The sequence below is a fragment of the Canis aureus genome, chromosome 19 (assembly GCF_053574225.1).
Source record: "Canis aureus isolate CA01 chromosome 19, VMU_Caureus_v.1.0, whole genome shotgun sequence".
In the NCBI taxonomy this organism is placed as follows: domain Eukaryota; kingdom Metazoa; phylum Chordata; class Mammalia; order Carnivora; family Canidae; genus Canis; species Canis aureus.
Genome location: NC_135629.1, coordinates 18705216 through 18723270, shown reverse-complemented (window position 1 = coordinate 18723270; position 18055 = coordinate 18705216). Strand labels below are relative to the sequence as shown.

General features: G+C 35.7%; 1 long non-coding RNA gene across 11 annotated transcripts in view; it reads left to right on the top strand.

Moving 5' to 3' along the window:
* LOC144289702 (uncharacterized) overlaps positions 1 to 18055 on the top strand; it is a 175398-nt gene that overhangs the window by 43103 nt on the left and 114240 nt on the right. The window lies entirely within an intron of this gene.

Sequence of the window (18055 nt, the reverse complement as noted above, 5' to 3'; positions counted from 1 at the left end):
TAGAAGAGCTGAAAGACAACCCATCTCTATCAGAAAGGGCTAAGCTATCCTGCAGTAACAAATTACCCCAAAGCCATAGTGACTTCAACAAGTTTTATTTCTTACTTTCTGCACATTTCCATTGCTAAGTCCCTGGGGCTCCACTTCGCATCATCCTCACTCTAGAACCCAGATTGAGAACAGTCTGTACCTAGACATATGCTGCCCAATACAGCAGCTTCTTAGCCATATGTGGCTGTTTAAATTTAACTTTAAAATACTGCATTAAAATCAAAATATAGCTCCTCAGTCATACTAGCCACGTTCAAGTTCTCAGTGGCCTCATGTATTGTGACTAATGGCTAATATATTGGACTATGCAGAGAACGTTTCCATCTTTACAGAAAATTCTAATGACAGTACTGATCTGTTACTCATCACTGTGGCAGAATAAAAGAGGGCACTGGGGACAGAAGGCCCAAAAGGTCTTGGGATGGCAATTAAACCCTTTAGCTGAGAAGCAACATGCATTATTTCTGCTCACAGTAATGGCCCCACCAAATTTCATGACTGCCCAGTACCCAGAGGTTCAGGAAATGTAATCCTACTGTGATAGTTAATTTTATGTGTCAGCCTGTCTAGGCCATAGGATATGGCCTGAGTGATTAAACATTATGTCTAGGTGTGTTTGTGAGGGTTTCCAGAAGTAGTTAGTATTTGAATTGGTGGACTGAATAAACCATATTGCTCTCCCAGTATGAGAAGTCATCATCTCATCCATCGAGGTCCTGAATAAAACAGGAAGTCAGAGGCAAGGTTGAATTTGCTATCTGCCTGGCTTCTTAGCTGGGAAATTGATCTTTTGCCTTTAGTGCTCCTGGTTTTGGGCCTTCAGTCTTGGACTCTGGAATCTACACTTCTGATTAGCTCTCTGCCCCCCAGAGCTACACAGCTATCTCCCCTGGGTCTCTAGCTTACAGATGGCACATTGTGGGATTTCTCAGCTTCCTTAATCATGTGAGATAGTACCTTATAACAAATCTTTTTCTCTATATCTATATTTATATATCTATACCACATTGGTCCTGTTAACTTGCAAAACCCTAAAACATCTACAATGTGACTAGAAGCAGAAACCAAGACATATTTGGTAAACTAGTACTAATAACAGTCATACAAACCAGCAGGATTTTACTATAACAACAAAATTAGGAACCACATAAGATTTAATTTTTTTCCTTCAGTAAAATATCTGTGGTTTTTCCTTTCCTTAGGGGAACAGTGTTGGACATAAAATCTTCATTTTTGATCTGGAATGGTCACACCATCCAAAAAGCTACCAAACTTTCTGTGTGTCTGTGTGAGAGAGAAAAAGATGAGGGGAAAGAAAGAGAGAGAGAGAGAGCAGGGAAAGCAAGAAAGAGATGTGATGGATGTTAAAAATTTAGTTGGTGTTGGGGTACCTGGGTGGTTCATTCAGTTAAGCGTCTGCCTTTGGCTTTGGTCCTGATCCTGGGGTCCTGGGATCCAGCGCCATATCTGGCTCCCTGCTCAGTGGGGAGTCTGCTTCTCTCTCTCCCTCTATCCCTTCTCCTGCTCATGCTCTCAATCTCTCTCTCTCTCTCTCTCTCAAATAAATAAATAAATAAATAAATAAATAAATACATAGAACATACATCAATAAATAAAATCTGTTTTTTAGAAAAAGAATATGGTCTGTCATTACTTTTGTCTAAGTCTCCTTAAAGGCAGTATCCACATGATTTATTTCTGCTCTCAGAAAATTGGTTTTATATGACAATATTAGCTTGGTAAGCTAAAAGAAAAAAAATATCCAATCTTAAGAAAGCAAGGAGAACAATTATGCTTTTGTAGAGCACCACTTTTACCTTCTGAACCTCTGAAGGCAGCCATTCTAACAACAGTTGAGAATGTTACCTGTGTGCCATGTATCATGCTAAATCTGTTACATGATTAAATTATTTAATCCTCATCACCTCAGATTCTACAAATATGAGATTGTTAAATAGTCAGCTTAAGATCATAAGGCTAAAAGGTGGTAGCCTTAGTACTGAATTCACATCTGTCTGAACATCCTGGATTCCAATCCATGTACGTGGTGACTTCAGAATACCGTTCATCAGTTCCTTACATTTCCCCTACTAACGCACTAAGATAACAATTAAAGGACAAATTGTAGAAACTCAGGTTTCCTGAAGACCTTTAATCTCTTTCTGAATAACTTATCTTACAGGTGAAACAAGAGGGCTACGCTGTTGATTAAGGTCACAGAGGTAACAATTAGCAGAGGCAGGATGGAGACCAAGGCCTTCGGAAGGATGTAGCTATTTACATTTACGGAGGCAGAAGAATGGATGATGATTTTACAGCTACCTGATGTAGTTTCATTAATTTTTTCTCACGTTATTTCACTCAGCAGATATTAAGAATATTCTACATTTCTAGCCCTCAAGTAGGTCATAAGGACAGAACTCTAATCAGACATGGTCTCTACACTTGTGGAGAGTGTCATTAATTGTGGCATAAATTTAGTTACTCATTTGAGACTTCAAGATGTTTTCTATCTTTCAAGCCTTTGAGACTTCAAAATAAATGCTAGTTGGTATTAGCACCTTTATACTCAAAAATCAATTTTATTCTTCATGCTCAAAAGAGCACAAATGCTTCTTTAGAATGGATAATGTCACTCCAGGTTTGTTAGGCTGTTTAACATTTTACTCTCAGCAAGACTTCTGAGACCCTCTGCCCATCGCTGTGTTGTAGAGTTTTCCGGATTTGAACCAGTAACCCAGAAGTGATAGAATTTATATTCTGTGTATGACCCAGTTACAATCTCTGACACCTCCTGTTTTCTCCAAAGGGTTGATTTATTATTGCACAACAGATCTTTATACATTTCTTCGGTTACAAGGTATTCACTGGTGGCTGCTCATGCACTTGTTGTTTGAAGACCTTGCTTTCTGAATTCTTTTAATGCTAAGCCATCTATCTTGAATGCTCAGTTTAAGCAAACTTGACTCCCTTTTGCTATCAGATACCCTATTTATAAGGGTAATTTCATGCCATTTACACAGGAAAAGCATGACATTTGCTTTTCACATAAAGAATTATGTTTTGTTCTTAGTGCTCTAGAGATTGTAAAAATGTACCCGGTTGCTTTGGAGGATTTTCCCTTGGAAAAAATTAAATCTTAATCTACTTTATAAAATTCCGTCTTATTATTTTGACCATATCCACTCAAAATAGATTTCTGTCTGTGTTCTGCAAGGGAAAAAACAAACCAGCCTCCAAACTAAAATCTATATTTTATGAGAAAACAGACAAAGGAAAGGAAGGCTGTTATTAATGTGTTCTATATCATGCATATCTCTCCTTGAATTTTGAAACTGTGAATCAGTTACATAAAAGCACGTACATGGTAGCTATTACAATTGCTTGTACATGGACCATAATTTATTCTCCGTAAATATTTGGTCATTTGGATTGAGAAGCAAAGCACAAAATGCATTGGATGCTGTTGTTTCCCCACCTACAACCTGCTTTTCCAGCCCAGTATGTGCATTCATCAGGGTTTGTGAATGATGACAGCTAATGGCTCACTATTCCAAAGAGTGGCTTCCCTTCTCCCAAGAGTTGGCCTCAGATAATAATGGCCATGTACCATGGAGGTGACACAATGAATCACTGATCTGCCAGTACTAAAGGTCACCACCTCATCTCAGTGTGATTTGTCTCTGTGGTACATTTTATGTTTCATGATCTACATGGATCAGGTAAAGCTAGACTTAACTGAGAACCCAACCTTGTTTATCTCCTTTCCATACCCTACTCTTGCTTCCCTTCTGATTTTGACATCTTACCCATACCAGAGATGTAAGGCTCTTAAGGAGTTTTTGGTTTTTTTGTTTTTGTTTTTTTTTTAGATTCATTTCTTTATTTGAGAGAAAGTGAACACAAGCAGGAGGAGCAGAGAGAGAGAGAAAGAGAGAGAGAATCTCAAGCAGATTCCATGCTCAGCAGAGTCTGACATAGGGCTGGAGTCCACAACCCTGAGATCGTGACCTGAGTCAAAACCAAGAGTCAGACACTTAACCGACTGAACTACTAAGGTGCCCCTACGAGGTTTTTCTTTAAGATTGATCTCAGAATGCAATAAATAATATAGCTGAGGGTAAGATGAGGGACAGAAAACTATAGGGAGATAATCTGCTTGATGGGTAAATAATGGAAAGAGGTCACTGCAGTAGCAAGATCATATTTTGACCCTAGCAGTGAATCAGATTTATATAATTCATGACCAATAATGATTGCCTATTTTATTTATTTTTAAAATTTCATTCATTCTCTTTTCAGATGTAAACGTGTCTTTTAAAAGGATAAATCTTCCTTGCAAAAGATGAAATAATATATCTAGATCCTCTCTCCCTTTCAGGAAGGGGGAATTAAATCTTCTCCCCTTGGATATGGTCTATATTTTGTATCTTATTTCCAAAGAATAGGGTATAGTAAAGGAGAAAAAAAATAATTTTACAGTTGAGAAACCTTAACCAAGTGATCAAGGTTAGGAGCCTCCATGATAGCTCATGTTAATATTGTGTACCCTCTGATACAATGTCATGAGTAGGGCACTTCACCTCTCTGGTATTGGTATTATTCAACCAAACCCATAACCCTAGTCTCATCCTGAGAAAACATCAGATAAACCAAACTGAGGGACATTTCACAAAATACCCGATCAGTCTTTTTCAAAAATTTCAAGGCCATGGAAAACAACAAAGAAAAGATTAACAGACTGTCATAGATCAGAGAAGACTAAATTCAATGTAAAATCTAGATTAAATCTTAGAATGCAAAGAGGATAATAAAGAAAAATATCATTAAATCCAAATAATGTATGTAATTAAGTTAATAGTGTTGAACCAATGTCAATTTCTTATTTTTGCCAAGTATACTTGGCAAATGTTATATAAAACAACATTAAGGGTTACAGGGTAAAGGGTGTATAGGAATTCTCTGTGTTAGCTTTGCAATTTTTCTGTAAATCTAAAATTATTCAAACATTAAAAAAAGTCTTATTACATAGAGCATCATTGCCTCAATACAGATATATTTATATCTGAAAATCAATGATTAACAATGTAGCAGAACCAGTGGGAGTAATTCTAGATATAATTAGTTACTTTTAATCTAGAAGCCCCCAAATTAGGAATTCCAGATTAATTTGAGGGAAAAAATTGATCTTTTAAATCATTTAAAATCTCTTAGTTATCCCAAATAAATTTTGAGATCTTACCATGTTCCAGGCACTGACAATAAATGGCCACATGCCTATATTATACAGTATGTGCTTTAGAAACTGACTGAGCCCAAATCTTCTTTGAATAACTATTTCTGGCCTCAGTTTATTTAATTGCAAAATGAGATGATAAGAATAGTACTTACTTTATAGAGTAGGAAGGTTAATGGGGATAATACACGTACAGCAGTTGGTACAGAACCATGAAGTATATGTTAGGTATTGTATTATTATTATAAGGATCATTTAATATATGCATAACCTGGTATTATTAGCACTATCATATATCAACTATCCTTGTAGTAATTCTATCAACTGTAAATTTTAATATATATGCATACATATTTAACTTGAGTCTCATAACCTTCATATTTCAAAGTAAATATATTTCAACTTGTTTTTCTGCAGAGGTGAATAAATATTTGGGGACATTTGAAGGAAAAATGTTGCATGGTTCTGCCGATATACAAATCAATTAATAGCATGAATATCATTTACTAGAATTTAAATCATCAAGAGAGTAATACATTTTTGATCTCTAATTGATACGATTTAAAATTCCATCATAGTCATTTATAATACTAGTTTATTATGACCATTTAAATAAGAAATTGAGGCCATGTGTGAAAGCTACATTTAAATACATTAAAATAGATGGACAAATTGAGTTATGAGATTATATGAACAAATAACATTCCAGCTAAAGAGCTGAGACCACACAGTAGAAGTCAGTTCTTTCTTGCTGGCAGCAATACAGGAAAGACTGTTTTCCCAGTCTGTCTTTTGCATTTCACCCTTTACAGCCAGAACCAGATAAAACTACTTTGGGCCATTTGTTTACTGACATTAAAGTGGATTTACTGAGACTGAAAGCCTTTCTATTGTCCCTTCTGGGCTGAATCAACTTTATTTAAATGGTAATTCACTCACATATTTCTAATCTCCTTCAAATGCTTTCTTTGTTTATAACAACCAAAGATATTGAGGATTTGGAAAAACAGTTTGCAAATATTATTGAACATATTGGATAATAGAGCCTCCCGCTGTTACTTAGTAAATTAGACATTCCTAAAGAAAATGGAATATTTCCATTTTCAAACTAAAGATTTAATATATTAGACAAAGGATTTAAACATAATTCTATATGTATAATTAATCACTAATTCTTGTAGATAGTTAATAACCACTCTTAGAAAATAGAGTCTGTTATCAAAACTTCCCAAAAGTCACTTCTATTGTGTTACCCCAACCATTACCTTTTCCTCTTAGTTAAAAATATTTTCTACTGGCAATAACTTAATTTTTTCTCTTCATTTGGGTCTTTTGCCCCTTGCTTCATTAAAAATTTATCTTTCATTTTTAAGGGATACTTTTGAAACAAATTCTTGGACTTTGGTTTGACAGGTGTACTCATTTGGCTTACAAACTGCAGTTATAAATGCTTTGTATTTCTTCTCTTTAAGAAAAAACACGTTTTGAAGGTTTTATATTCTTGCACTTCATAGTGAAGGCTTGACACCACAATGCAAAAATCAACACCCGCTTTTATGAATATGTTATGCTCTCTTTTTAACCACCTGATTGGCAGGAATACTAATTTGACATGTCAGTGTGGTCAGAAAATGTGGAGAATATACAGGCAACCAGATGTGGTCTTGGTATATTTTTTATAAATTTACCAGAATTTGATTACAGGGACCTCATTTGTTGTTGATGGGTTCAAAAATATTTTGAGATAACGCTCCAATTAAAAAATCAGAGATTACAGGGGCACGTGTGTGGTTCAGTTGGTTAAGTGTTTGCCTTGGTTGAGGTCATGATTCCAGGGTCCTGGGATTGAGCTCTGTGCTCATCAGAGAGCTTGCTTCTACCTCTTCCTCTGTCTGCCACTCTATCTGCTCTCTCTATCTCATTCTCTGTCAAATAATAATAATTATATATATATATATATATATACACACACATACATATTTTAAATCAGACATTACACAGATTGGAAAAAAAATATTGTAAGAGGGAAACCCTCTTACCACTGCTGGAGGGAATGCAAATTGGTTCAGACACTATGATAAACAATATGGAGTTTCCTCAAAAAGTTAGAAATAGAACTACCTTATGATCCAGCAATTGCACTACTAGGTATTTAGCTAACAGATATAGAAACACTGACTTGAAGGGACACTATGCACCCTGATGTTTATAGCAGCATTATCAACAAAAGCTAAACTATGGAATGGATAAAGAAGAGGTGGGACACCTGGGTGGCTCAGCAGTTGAGCATCTGCCTTCAGCTCAGGGTGTGATCCTGGGCCTGGGGATCAGGTCCTGCATGGGGCTCTCTGTGGGGGGCCTGCTTCTCCCTCTGCTTATGTCTCTGCCTCTCTTTCTGTGTCTCTCATGAATAAATAAAATTAAAAAAAAGAAAATGTGGGGGTGCAGATATAATATTTATGTGTGTGTTTTAGTATATGGAACATTGGAATATTACTCAGCCATCAAAAAGAATGAAATCTTGCCATTTGCAACAAGGTGGATGGAGCCACAGTGTGTTATGCTAAGCAATACAATAAGAGAACAACAAATACCATGTGATTTCACTCGTGGAATTTAAGAAGCAAAACAGATGAATATAGGAGAAGGGGGAAAAGAGAAGCTCTTAACTTTAGAAAACAGGGTTACTGGAGGGGTAGTGGGTGGGAAATGGGCTAAATGGTTGGTGGGGATTAAGGAGGGCACTTGTGATGAGCCCTGGGTATTATATGTAAATAATGAATAATTAAATTCTACTCCTAAAACCAAGATCACACTATATGTTAACTAACTAGAACTTAAATAAAAACTTGAAACAAAATGAAACAAAAATCAGAGATTGTCTACCAGGTTTATCTTCCGTATTGTATTCAGTGTGAGGAACGGGGAGGAGTTAGAGGGATAGGAGTGAAGTTTTTAGTCTGAATAACTTTTTAAAAGTAATAATGCCATTTACTGGATTAGGAAATACTGAAAGAGGAACAGTTGGAGGAAAACTCAGAAGGATATATACCAAAGTATATGATAATGGTCATGGCTAACACATATGTGCTTGCTAGTTCTGTGACAGGCCTTGTTAACTGCTTTACGTTTACCTTCACTCATTTAACTATCACCTTAACTCTTTGACATTTAGTATTACCGCATTTGGGAGTATGGTTTATTTTTATATTTATCTAAATATGCTAACTTTATTTGCAATGAACATGTATATCTTACGTCACAAAGAAAAGTTGAGTGTGAAAAAAAATCTATCAGAAATTCTCTGACTGTATGAAAAAACAAGATTCAACTATGTGCTTCTTGTAAGAAACAGACCTGAAGCAGGATATTTGAATACCCCTGTCTACCAATATCATGGAACAACACTAAGAGCATTACATTGAGGGCAAGAAGTCAGACCCCCCAAGTTCTATGTAAGTTATTCCAATTATAAGGAGCTAAGAACAGGCCATTAGAAATTTATTAATTAATTAAAAATAAAAACCTAGTATACTACCTGCATCAGAATTATCTGAAGTACTCTTAAGTTCCTAGGATACATCAGGTCTTTTGAATATTAGAATATTTTGGAAGTAGGGCCTACAAGACATTTAAAAGGAAGGTATACCAAATAGTAGAAAAACAAACAGACAAAATGATATGTCTCCTGACTCCCAATCTATGGCCATTCCCATTATGTAACAACTAATTCTTATTTGTTCTTAGTTCAGATGTGAGGTTAATTAAGAGGATCTGGCAATACAGAAATGACCTTCTATATCTGCCTCCACTTTGAAACCCAGAAGTAATCTCACCATCATGCATTTCCAGGCTTGAATAACACATCACATTCAGTATCACATTATAAAGTTGATATGGGACTTGTCAGAGGAGTGCTTACCAAAGGGAAGCGGACTGCTGTTTTGAAGGGAAGAGAGAAAGATAATGGATACAAGAAACAGTGAAAGAAAATTAGACTCGAGTCTCTAATTTATGGCAAAAAGAAGAAACAATAACTTTTTAAAATAATTTAAAGATGGTCATTTTTAATCCTAGAAATAATCTTTAATCTCTATTTAAACAGATCTGTATCAGGTAGTAATTCATGGGTGTAAGTCTATTGATGTATTTACTAAATTAAAATTTAAATATACTACCATCAAGAAAGGTAGATTTACAATTATTTTTTTTTGGCAAAAGTTCCAAAGGGTTTTATTATTATTAAGACAGGTGATATACTCTGAAGAACATTAACACCACATTCCTTTCAGTCTTATAGGAAAGAAATATTGTTTTTTAACTGGAGTCCATCAAAGATACGATCACGGAGTTGTAGGGTGATTGTAAAACTTTGATCCCTGATTCTAATAGAAAACAGTTACTTTATAATAACACTCTTTGTGTGTGAATCTAGTTATTCAACATTAATTCATTTAAATTTAGCTCTTTTTTTATTAATTGCCATAAGGAATATTCATATACATATTAAAAAGCTAATTTTCATAGTCTCTTTTATTAACATATATACCTGTAATTTAGATACAAATTAAAAACAAACCTTAGGTTGTTTCTCAGAAGCAAGCCAAAGTCTATGAAGAGGAACAAGGTATAATTCATTGAAATTAATCAATTCAATTCATTAAAAAACATGAACTGCTTTTCATCAATGCCTTTGAAATCACTATTGCTCAAATCCACAATTCAAATATAACCCATGGAATTCCTAAAAAGATGAGTTTGTTGAAATAGGTGACTGAGGGCTAACTAGTCTGCTCAGTCCTCTTTTTTTCTTTTCTTTTGGAAGTGAGGGTGAGAGTTTGCAACACATACATGAACAGAAAGTGCAAATGTGAATATTTTTCAGATCTTAATATCAGTGACTAAATTAACTCTTTAAGTTCTGAAAATAGATAATTGAATGCTCTGTAATTTACAAAGTAGCTTCCCAGTCATTATGTCAAGTTACCTTAACAAAAACTATGAGATATGAGAGAGAGGTTTGATAAATGTAAGGTACTACTAAAGTTACTGAGGGTTGGGTGATGTTGATGGGAGTAAACATTGTAGGACATTCAGGTACTTAGGAGTTATTAATAATTTTCCTTCTTGAATAGCTGAGGAAATAAAGGAGTAAGAAAGAGATTGGGTTGGAATCCAGATACTGTTCTCTTATCAAGGTCACCTTCCACAGAACTGCATTGAGTTTGGTTAACCTCTCCCATGAAGAGGGCCAGTGTCTGATCATTTCACTTTATGCCTTATGAATACAGCCACAGAATTAAACTTCCAGGTTTACTTTATTATTCTAATTTTACCTAGTGTTCCATCTTCATATCTTCTCTCCTTTGAATGGCTTCTTTCTTTTTTTTAAAAAAATATTTATTTTAGAGAGAGGGGGTTTGTGGGGGAGGAGCAGAGGGAGAGGGAGAGAGAATTCTCAAGCAGACTCCCTGCTGAGTCCAAGGTAGGGCTCTATCCCCAGACCCTGTGATCAAGACCTGAGCCGAAATCAAGAGTCAGACACTAACTGATTGAGTCACCCAGGCTCCCCTCTTTGTCTTTGATTACTGTGCCACAAGAGATCATAAGGTTGCTGATAGTAGCATAGGTAAGAATGGCAGCATATTCTCAAAGAAGAATATGTAAAGTGTGTTTAGAACACATGGGCATTAAAAAAAAAAAAAAGAACACATGGGCATTTCTCTCATTTCTCCCACTAATCAACTGCATGTACAGAAGAAAATCTCTAAAGGGAGGAACTCTTGTAACACCTGTATTATTCGCTTCATATAGTAAGAATAAAAGGAAATCACATGTCATTAGAATTTAAAATAATAAAATGCCCTACACATGCAATCTGTTTCTGTAAAAACTCAATTTCTATTAGACTATGAATAAACTGAGAGCCAAATAACCTGTCTTAGGTACATGCTGGCATATAAATATATTCTCCATTAGTATCACAAAAAAACAGGCTGGAAGGATCCTTAAATTATTTTAGTCCAACCACCCCACTGTTGCTTAGATACATTCAACATACATGGGAATTATATAACTAATGAAGGTATTGGACCTCATATCCAGACACAGGCCTCTAAAGTGTGTCTATTTAATTTTTATACATAGCGGTAATGTATTAATATGGAAGTTTTGGAATCTTGGAAAATATGAACATATATATAGTGGAGTTGTAGTTTACTTAAGGAGGAAGTGGGCAAGTCAGCATTAAATTGCTCATAATGGCTTGAACCAGGGATGTTAAGGTTTAAGAGTCATAAACTGGCTTGTTTTATTTCTCTGCATTTGATGTTGTGCCTGTTTGAAGGCTAAAATCTTGGGGAGGAGGTTGAAAGTGGTGGGTGCGGGGGGCAAATACAGGTATGGTTCTCTCCTTTTGGTGACTTCTTCAGGTTTCATTTGCTTATGTTATATGTGTATATATTTTAGGACTCAGCTGGACCCAAATTTATTTCTAATGTTAAAAAGCACTAACTATAACCCTGCAGTCTGTTGCTCCCAGCCACAATAAGCATTTGCATCTGTGTTCACACACCCTCTGGGCTTCTCTGCGTTTTCTTTTATCTTGATCATTTTTGTAAAGCTTCGGCAACTTCATGCTTCAGTATAGCATAACGGAACATTTTCCCATCTGAAACTCGGTCTCAAAATTCTTCCAAATGAAGACTAGGTCCCTCTTCTTCTTGGTTGACATTCACCTTTAATTCTCAAGTAGCAGTGGAGCTCATAGCACTGATGATGCATATATAAAGTGGCAGTGCCTGGAGTTCTGAACAGTGATTTGATATTTGTAGGAGGATCAAGCATTCTGAGCTGCAGTTTCATGCTTTAGTTATGTTTTCTAACTTATTTCCTATTTACCTGCTCCAAAATCCACTTAGATTTTAGCGGACGAAAGTAATTGATGTCTTCGATATCCACCTTCAGGAATTTTGGGTTCATAATTTCCAGGTTAAGAAGTCAAAATCTCAACCTGTGTATCCACAAAGACACACATAAGTATTCACGTATGTATACCTATAGGAAAAGCTCACTGTCTCCTCCTTACCCTCATGACACCTCTAACCTCAGATACATGGGTTTTTCTCAGCTAGAAATTCTGACACTGCCTGTAGTTAAGGCATATCCCCCAGGTCAAAGGCTCAGTACCACAAGACTACCCTCTACTTCAGGTGCCAGTTGTAAATGATGAGTCCCCAGATCACCCACAACTTCTGTCTGAGGTGACTACAAACGGGAGGTTCCTATGACCCTAAGATTTGATAATTTGCTATGGCAGTTCACAGAACCCTGGGTAACAAGTCACTTATTATTGCAGATTATTAAAATACAAAGGCTATTTTAAAGGACACAAAAGAACAGCCAGATGAAGAGGTCCTAGGGAGAGGTCTAGAAGGGTCCAAAGCACAGGAGCTTCTATCCTCATGTTTTGGGGTGCATCACTCTCCCAGAACATGGATATATTCACCAACCTGGAAGCTTTCTGAACCTGCTCGCTTGGGGATTTTTTGAAGGTTTCATTCATCACATAAGCATGATCAATGATCATCTATAAGCCCCAGCTCCACGACCTCTCCTGAGGATGAGGGGTGAAGCTGAAAGCTTCAGTTTTCAAATTAAGACTTGGGCTTTCTAGTGACCATTCCCCATGCTAAAGCTATCCAAGAGCCACCAAGAGTTTCTTCATGAGATGCTCCTATTACCAAGGAAATTCTGGGAGATTAAGGAACTCTGTGTCAACTGGGGTAGAAGATCAAATATTATAATAAAAGATGCTTTTAGCACCTTTATTACTTAGGGATTATAGTGGTTTTAGGAGTTTGGGCCAGAACCTGGGAATGAACACCAAAATATATCTATTTCTTACTGTATCGTAGTATCATAATATATGAAATATATATATAGATATATATTTATATATATAGAATATTTATTTATCTGTCATGAATCTTTTTATGTTTCTGCCTCCCTAAATAAACACTCATTAGCTCACATTCTCTGTTCTTCACTGAATTTTGTGCTACTCTTATTAGTTATCAAGATGCCCCTGGAGTCCTAGTATCTGGGCTTAGTATCCCAAAATTGTTATTCCCTAGCCATGTGATTTAGGACAAATTACTAACCTTTCTGAAATCTCAGTGTCCCCATCTGTAAAATGGTTATGGTGATTATAAAGATCTCCTAGGATTGTTGCAGAATGTTGAATGCTTAGTACAGCAATTATATAAACAATCATTAAATATTAGCTCTTATAGGCAATGTTGCATATATATGTAACATATAATGAATTTATATAACACTATATAATTAATATAAAATATATAAATGGTCTATAATAAATAAAAATATAATATGAATATATTTATATGATGTAAAATAAGATTTCATATTATATATGTATTTATCTTATAACATATTCAATATGTAATTATATATAGCATATTATTATATAACAATATATAATTATATTGCAACACATATATAATCATACAAAATAATTACATAATACATAATTGTATATATAATAGAATATTATTCACCCATAAAAAGGAAATCATGACATTTGCAACAACATGGATGCATCTTGAGGATATTACGCTAAGTAAAGTAATTAGAAGAGAGAAAGTCAAATACTGTAAGATCTCACTTTTATGTAGAATCTAAAACATTGAACTTACAGCAAAAATACAATGGTGGTTGCCAGGGGCTGAGGGGTAAAGGAAATGAGAAGATGCTGATCTAAGGATACAAACTTGCTGTTTTAAAATGAATAAGTTCCAGGGATTTAGTGTACAGCAAAGTGACTCTAGCATATTCCAGGGATTTAGTGTACAGCAAAGTGACTCTAGCATATTACAGCAAAGTGACTCTAGCATATTTGAAAGTTGCCATGAGAGTGGAGCTTTAATATTCTCACCATAACAACAACAGAATGGTAATTATATGAAGGATAGGGTGTGTCAACCAACCTTATAGTGTTAAACATTTTGCAATTAAAAAAATGTATCAAATTGTCACAGTGTTACACTTTTAACTTACACTTTGTCAATTATATCTCAATAAAGCTGGAAGAAAATAGCTCATATTACTCCCCTTTTAATCTTTGTGTTTTGGTTTTATCATTTACATACTCATTTAATTTCCTCATCTAAACCGTAAACTTCTAAAGAACAAGGATTTTATCTTCCCTAGCTTTATTTTCTAATGCCTATGATAACAATGAGAAAGTGTGCAGCTCTTAATAACGAGTTTGGGCTTCGTGGTCAGAAAGACCTGGATTAAAAAAAAAAAAAAAAAGACCTGGATTCACGTATAAATTCAAATCTGGTTCTGATACTTAAGGGCAAGCTTCATTTTTTCATATATAAATTTAGAATAATAAAAGTACCAAAGTCAAGGTTATTACTGAGTTTTTAGAACAGAAACTATACAAAGAACCTAGGTCATTACTGGCCACAAAGTACAACATCTGTTAGTGTGGTGACAGTATCTCGTATTATCATCACCTGGGGAGAAAGAAGAAGAGCTCAGATAAGTTTCGAAAATGATCAGAACTATTAGAAAGGAAATGTATAAGAATGTGAACTGATTACATATAATCTGCTAAAGTTCTTTCTCATGCATATGGTGAAATTAGTCATACTTTTTTAAATGGGCAGAATTATATTCTGGAGCTATAATATCATATAGACAGCACATTCCCCCTCTCAGCAAAGCAGATCAGAAAATGGAGGTCTAGGAAACAAAATTGGTTTGTCAGAGTGGACAGATGTCTTTAATGATGTTTCCTTCAAGATCGCTTTTAATGTTCTCTGACCTTCATTTCCTCCAATGATAATCTCTAGCCAACATAAAAGTAGCCATTTGGAAAAGATTTCTAACTTACCTTATCTGCTCTCATATACTTGTTCTTCTATTTCTTTCCCTCATATCTGGGACAGGAGATCTAGCTCATCATTTAATTTGAGTTTCAAAATATCCTTGTACACTATATAGGGCAGGTATAATTATAGGCAATTTTAAAATGAGAAATAGCCCCAGACAGGTTAAGTTAGTTATTCATTGTCATATAGCTGTAGTCACTGGTAGGCAGGATGTGAACCTCATCTTTGTCTAGATTCGGTGCTCTTCCTCTCACATCAGTCTGGTTTTGACTTTCAAGATCGGTTGGGCCAGGCCGTTATGCAACGGGTAGTCTTTAACTTTGGATGAAAAATGTGCCTCATGCCATCAACCATTCAATCAGTCGATAAGTTTCAACTTTATCTTAAGCATTATAATGTTTTATAACCCGGGAGAGGAGAACTCAACAAAATTTAACAAGAGAAAAAAAAAAAGGCTTATATATAGGAAACATATGAGCAAAAGAACATGCTTCGTGGATGCAGCTTAGATAAGAATCTGTTTAGGGTACGTATCTTGTCTATTTGGTCACTCTTTGGAATTCCATTCCTAATGCAGTGCTAATTGCTTAGGAAAAACACGTTTCTAATGACAAACCCAATCGAAGGAGTGCAGATCTTTTTTCTTTTTTTTCAAAGATTTTATTTATTTATTCATGAGAGACACAAAGAGAGAGAGAGAGACAGAGACAGAGACACAGGCAGAGGGAGAAGCAGGCTCCATGCAGGGAGCCCGACGTGGGACTCCATCCTGGGTCTCCAGGATCACGCCCTGGGCTGAAGGCTGTGCTAAACTGCTGAGCCACCCGGGCTGCCCAGATCTTTTCTATTATATATCAGTCTATACAGACTCTATTGACTTGTGTGAAATACAGGAGTTTTTGATGTTATGCTTGAAGCTTACTTCTAGGAAAATAAACGTCTGATTTTTAAATTTTTATCTTTATTTTTGACCTCTCCTCAAAATGCAGAGTATAAGCTCTCAAACACAAAAAACACAGAGGAAAATATTATTCACTGACTTACTGAAGGTAAACCTTATTGAGCAAAAACACTGTCCAGTGTCTTGAAGGGGCTGGAGTCAATAATTCATCTCCTTATAGACACAAGTGAAAAGCAACTCTCAGCAGAGATGCCTGCTCCTGCTCTGTGTGGTGATTGATGGAGAAGGAAGTAGGCAGTAAGGGCTCCTAAGGATTTCTTGCAGAGTTCATAACCTGCAAGATAACTTAAGTGATAAACTTTATACGGTCTGCAAACCACTGCTAATAGTATGCAAATATTCCTACATGCTTTTATGTATACACCTTAAATGAAACATATATAAACTTAGTCCTTTGTTAATAATCTCTGGTGTAAGCCACCAATGTAGGTAAGTCAAGGAGTTGAGACAGCACAAATCAGAAGAGAATTGTATAGCCAACGACTACTCCTAGAGACTCAGAAGGAATAGCTAGCTAAAATGTTGAGGCATTGCTGTTGTAACTTCACTCCCCCAGTCTGTGGACTATTGGTAGGATGGGATTTTGAGATGGATAACGTTCATTAGGCATACATTTCAATATTGTAAGATTGAGAAGATTGTAAGATTGTAAAGATTGAAAAGATTCTATTGCCTGCTTCTTTTAGGTGTCTAAAAATATTCCATTAGATTTGTCGTAAGTGATACACATGAAAAATGTGGAATGAACAGCTATATGAGGAATGGCAAAGTGCTGGAAGAGCTGAGAATTTTAGAATAAAACAGACTATATATGTGGGGAGCAGCATCTGTCTCCAGGGAAGGGAATGGATGCCTAATTGTATTAGGGGCACTTATTAAATGTTAAGCTTCTTAATGTTCCAGAAAGTTTTATTTCCAAAAGTTGAGTCTTCTACGTTGTATTTTTTAATAGACTTGAGATTTAACATCTGCCTCCATCACACTTCTCTTTTCTTACCATTGGGTTCTCTTTTCATTTTCAGCGCTCTTATATTGCAAGCTCCAAAACATTTGTTTTTGTCAACTCTGTGTGTGTGTGTGTGTGTGTGTGTGTGTGTGTGTGTGTATGTATATGCATGGAATTTTACTATCTGCAAGCATCTGTGTTGAAAAGAAGAGGATTGGGAAGCCCGGGTGGCTCAGCGGTTTAGCGCCACCTTCAGCCCAGGGTGTGATCCCGGAGTCCCTGAATCGAGTCCCATGTCAGTTCCCTGCATGGAGCCTGCTTCTCCCTCTGCCTGTGTCTCTGCCTCTCTCTCTCTCTCCCTCTCTCTCTCTCTCTGTCTCTCATGAATAAATAAGTAAAATCTTTTAAAAAAGAAAAGAAAAGATGATGGTAAGAGAAAAAGTTTTAATTTCTGTGCTGAATGTCACTAGATCTCTCTTCTCTGCAGGTATTTCAAGCCTATGAATCTTTTGTATTTTTTTCATTATCCCAATTAAATACATGTGATTTATTGCAAAATTTGCAGGGGTAAATCAGTATCATAGAATAGAGTATACTGTAAATGCCATGGCTCTATGATAAAAAAACCTAAGTGATATTGGCTGTTTTTGGCAAAAATTCTTTATTTCTATTGTGGGAAAATAATCGTCAGTTATTTGGAATACGTTTTCTTGTTAGTGGATTCTGTCTATGATTTATATTGAATTTCTAAAGAGGAAAAACACGCATTTCACTTGGTTGGTACCAAGAGTGTAGGGAAATTTCAGAACTGCCAACTCTAGATAATTGCCAATTCTGAGAGGCCAATTCTATCGATTGTGGTTTTTCTGGATTTGACACTGTTTTTTTCTAATGATGGCATTTTATGGGCCATAGGGTATACTATAAAAGAAGGTTCG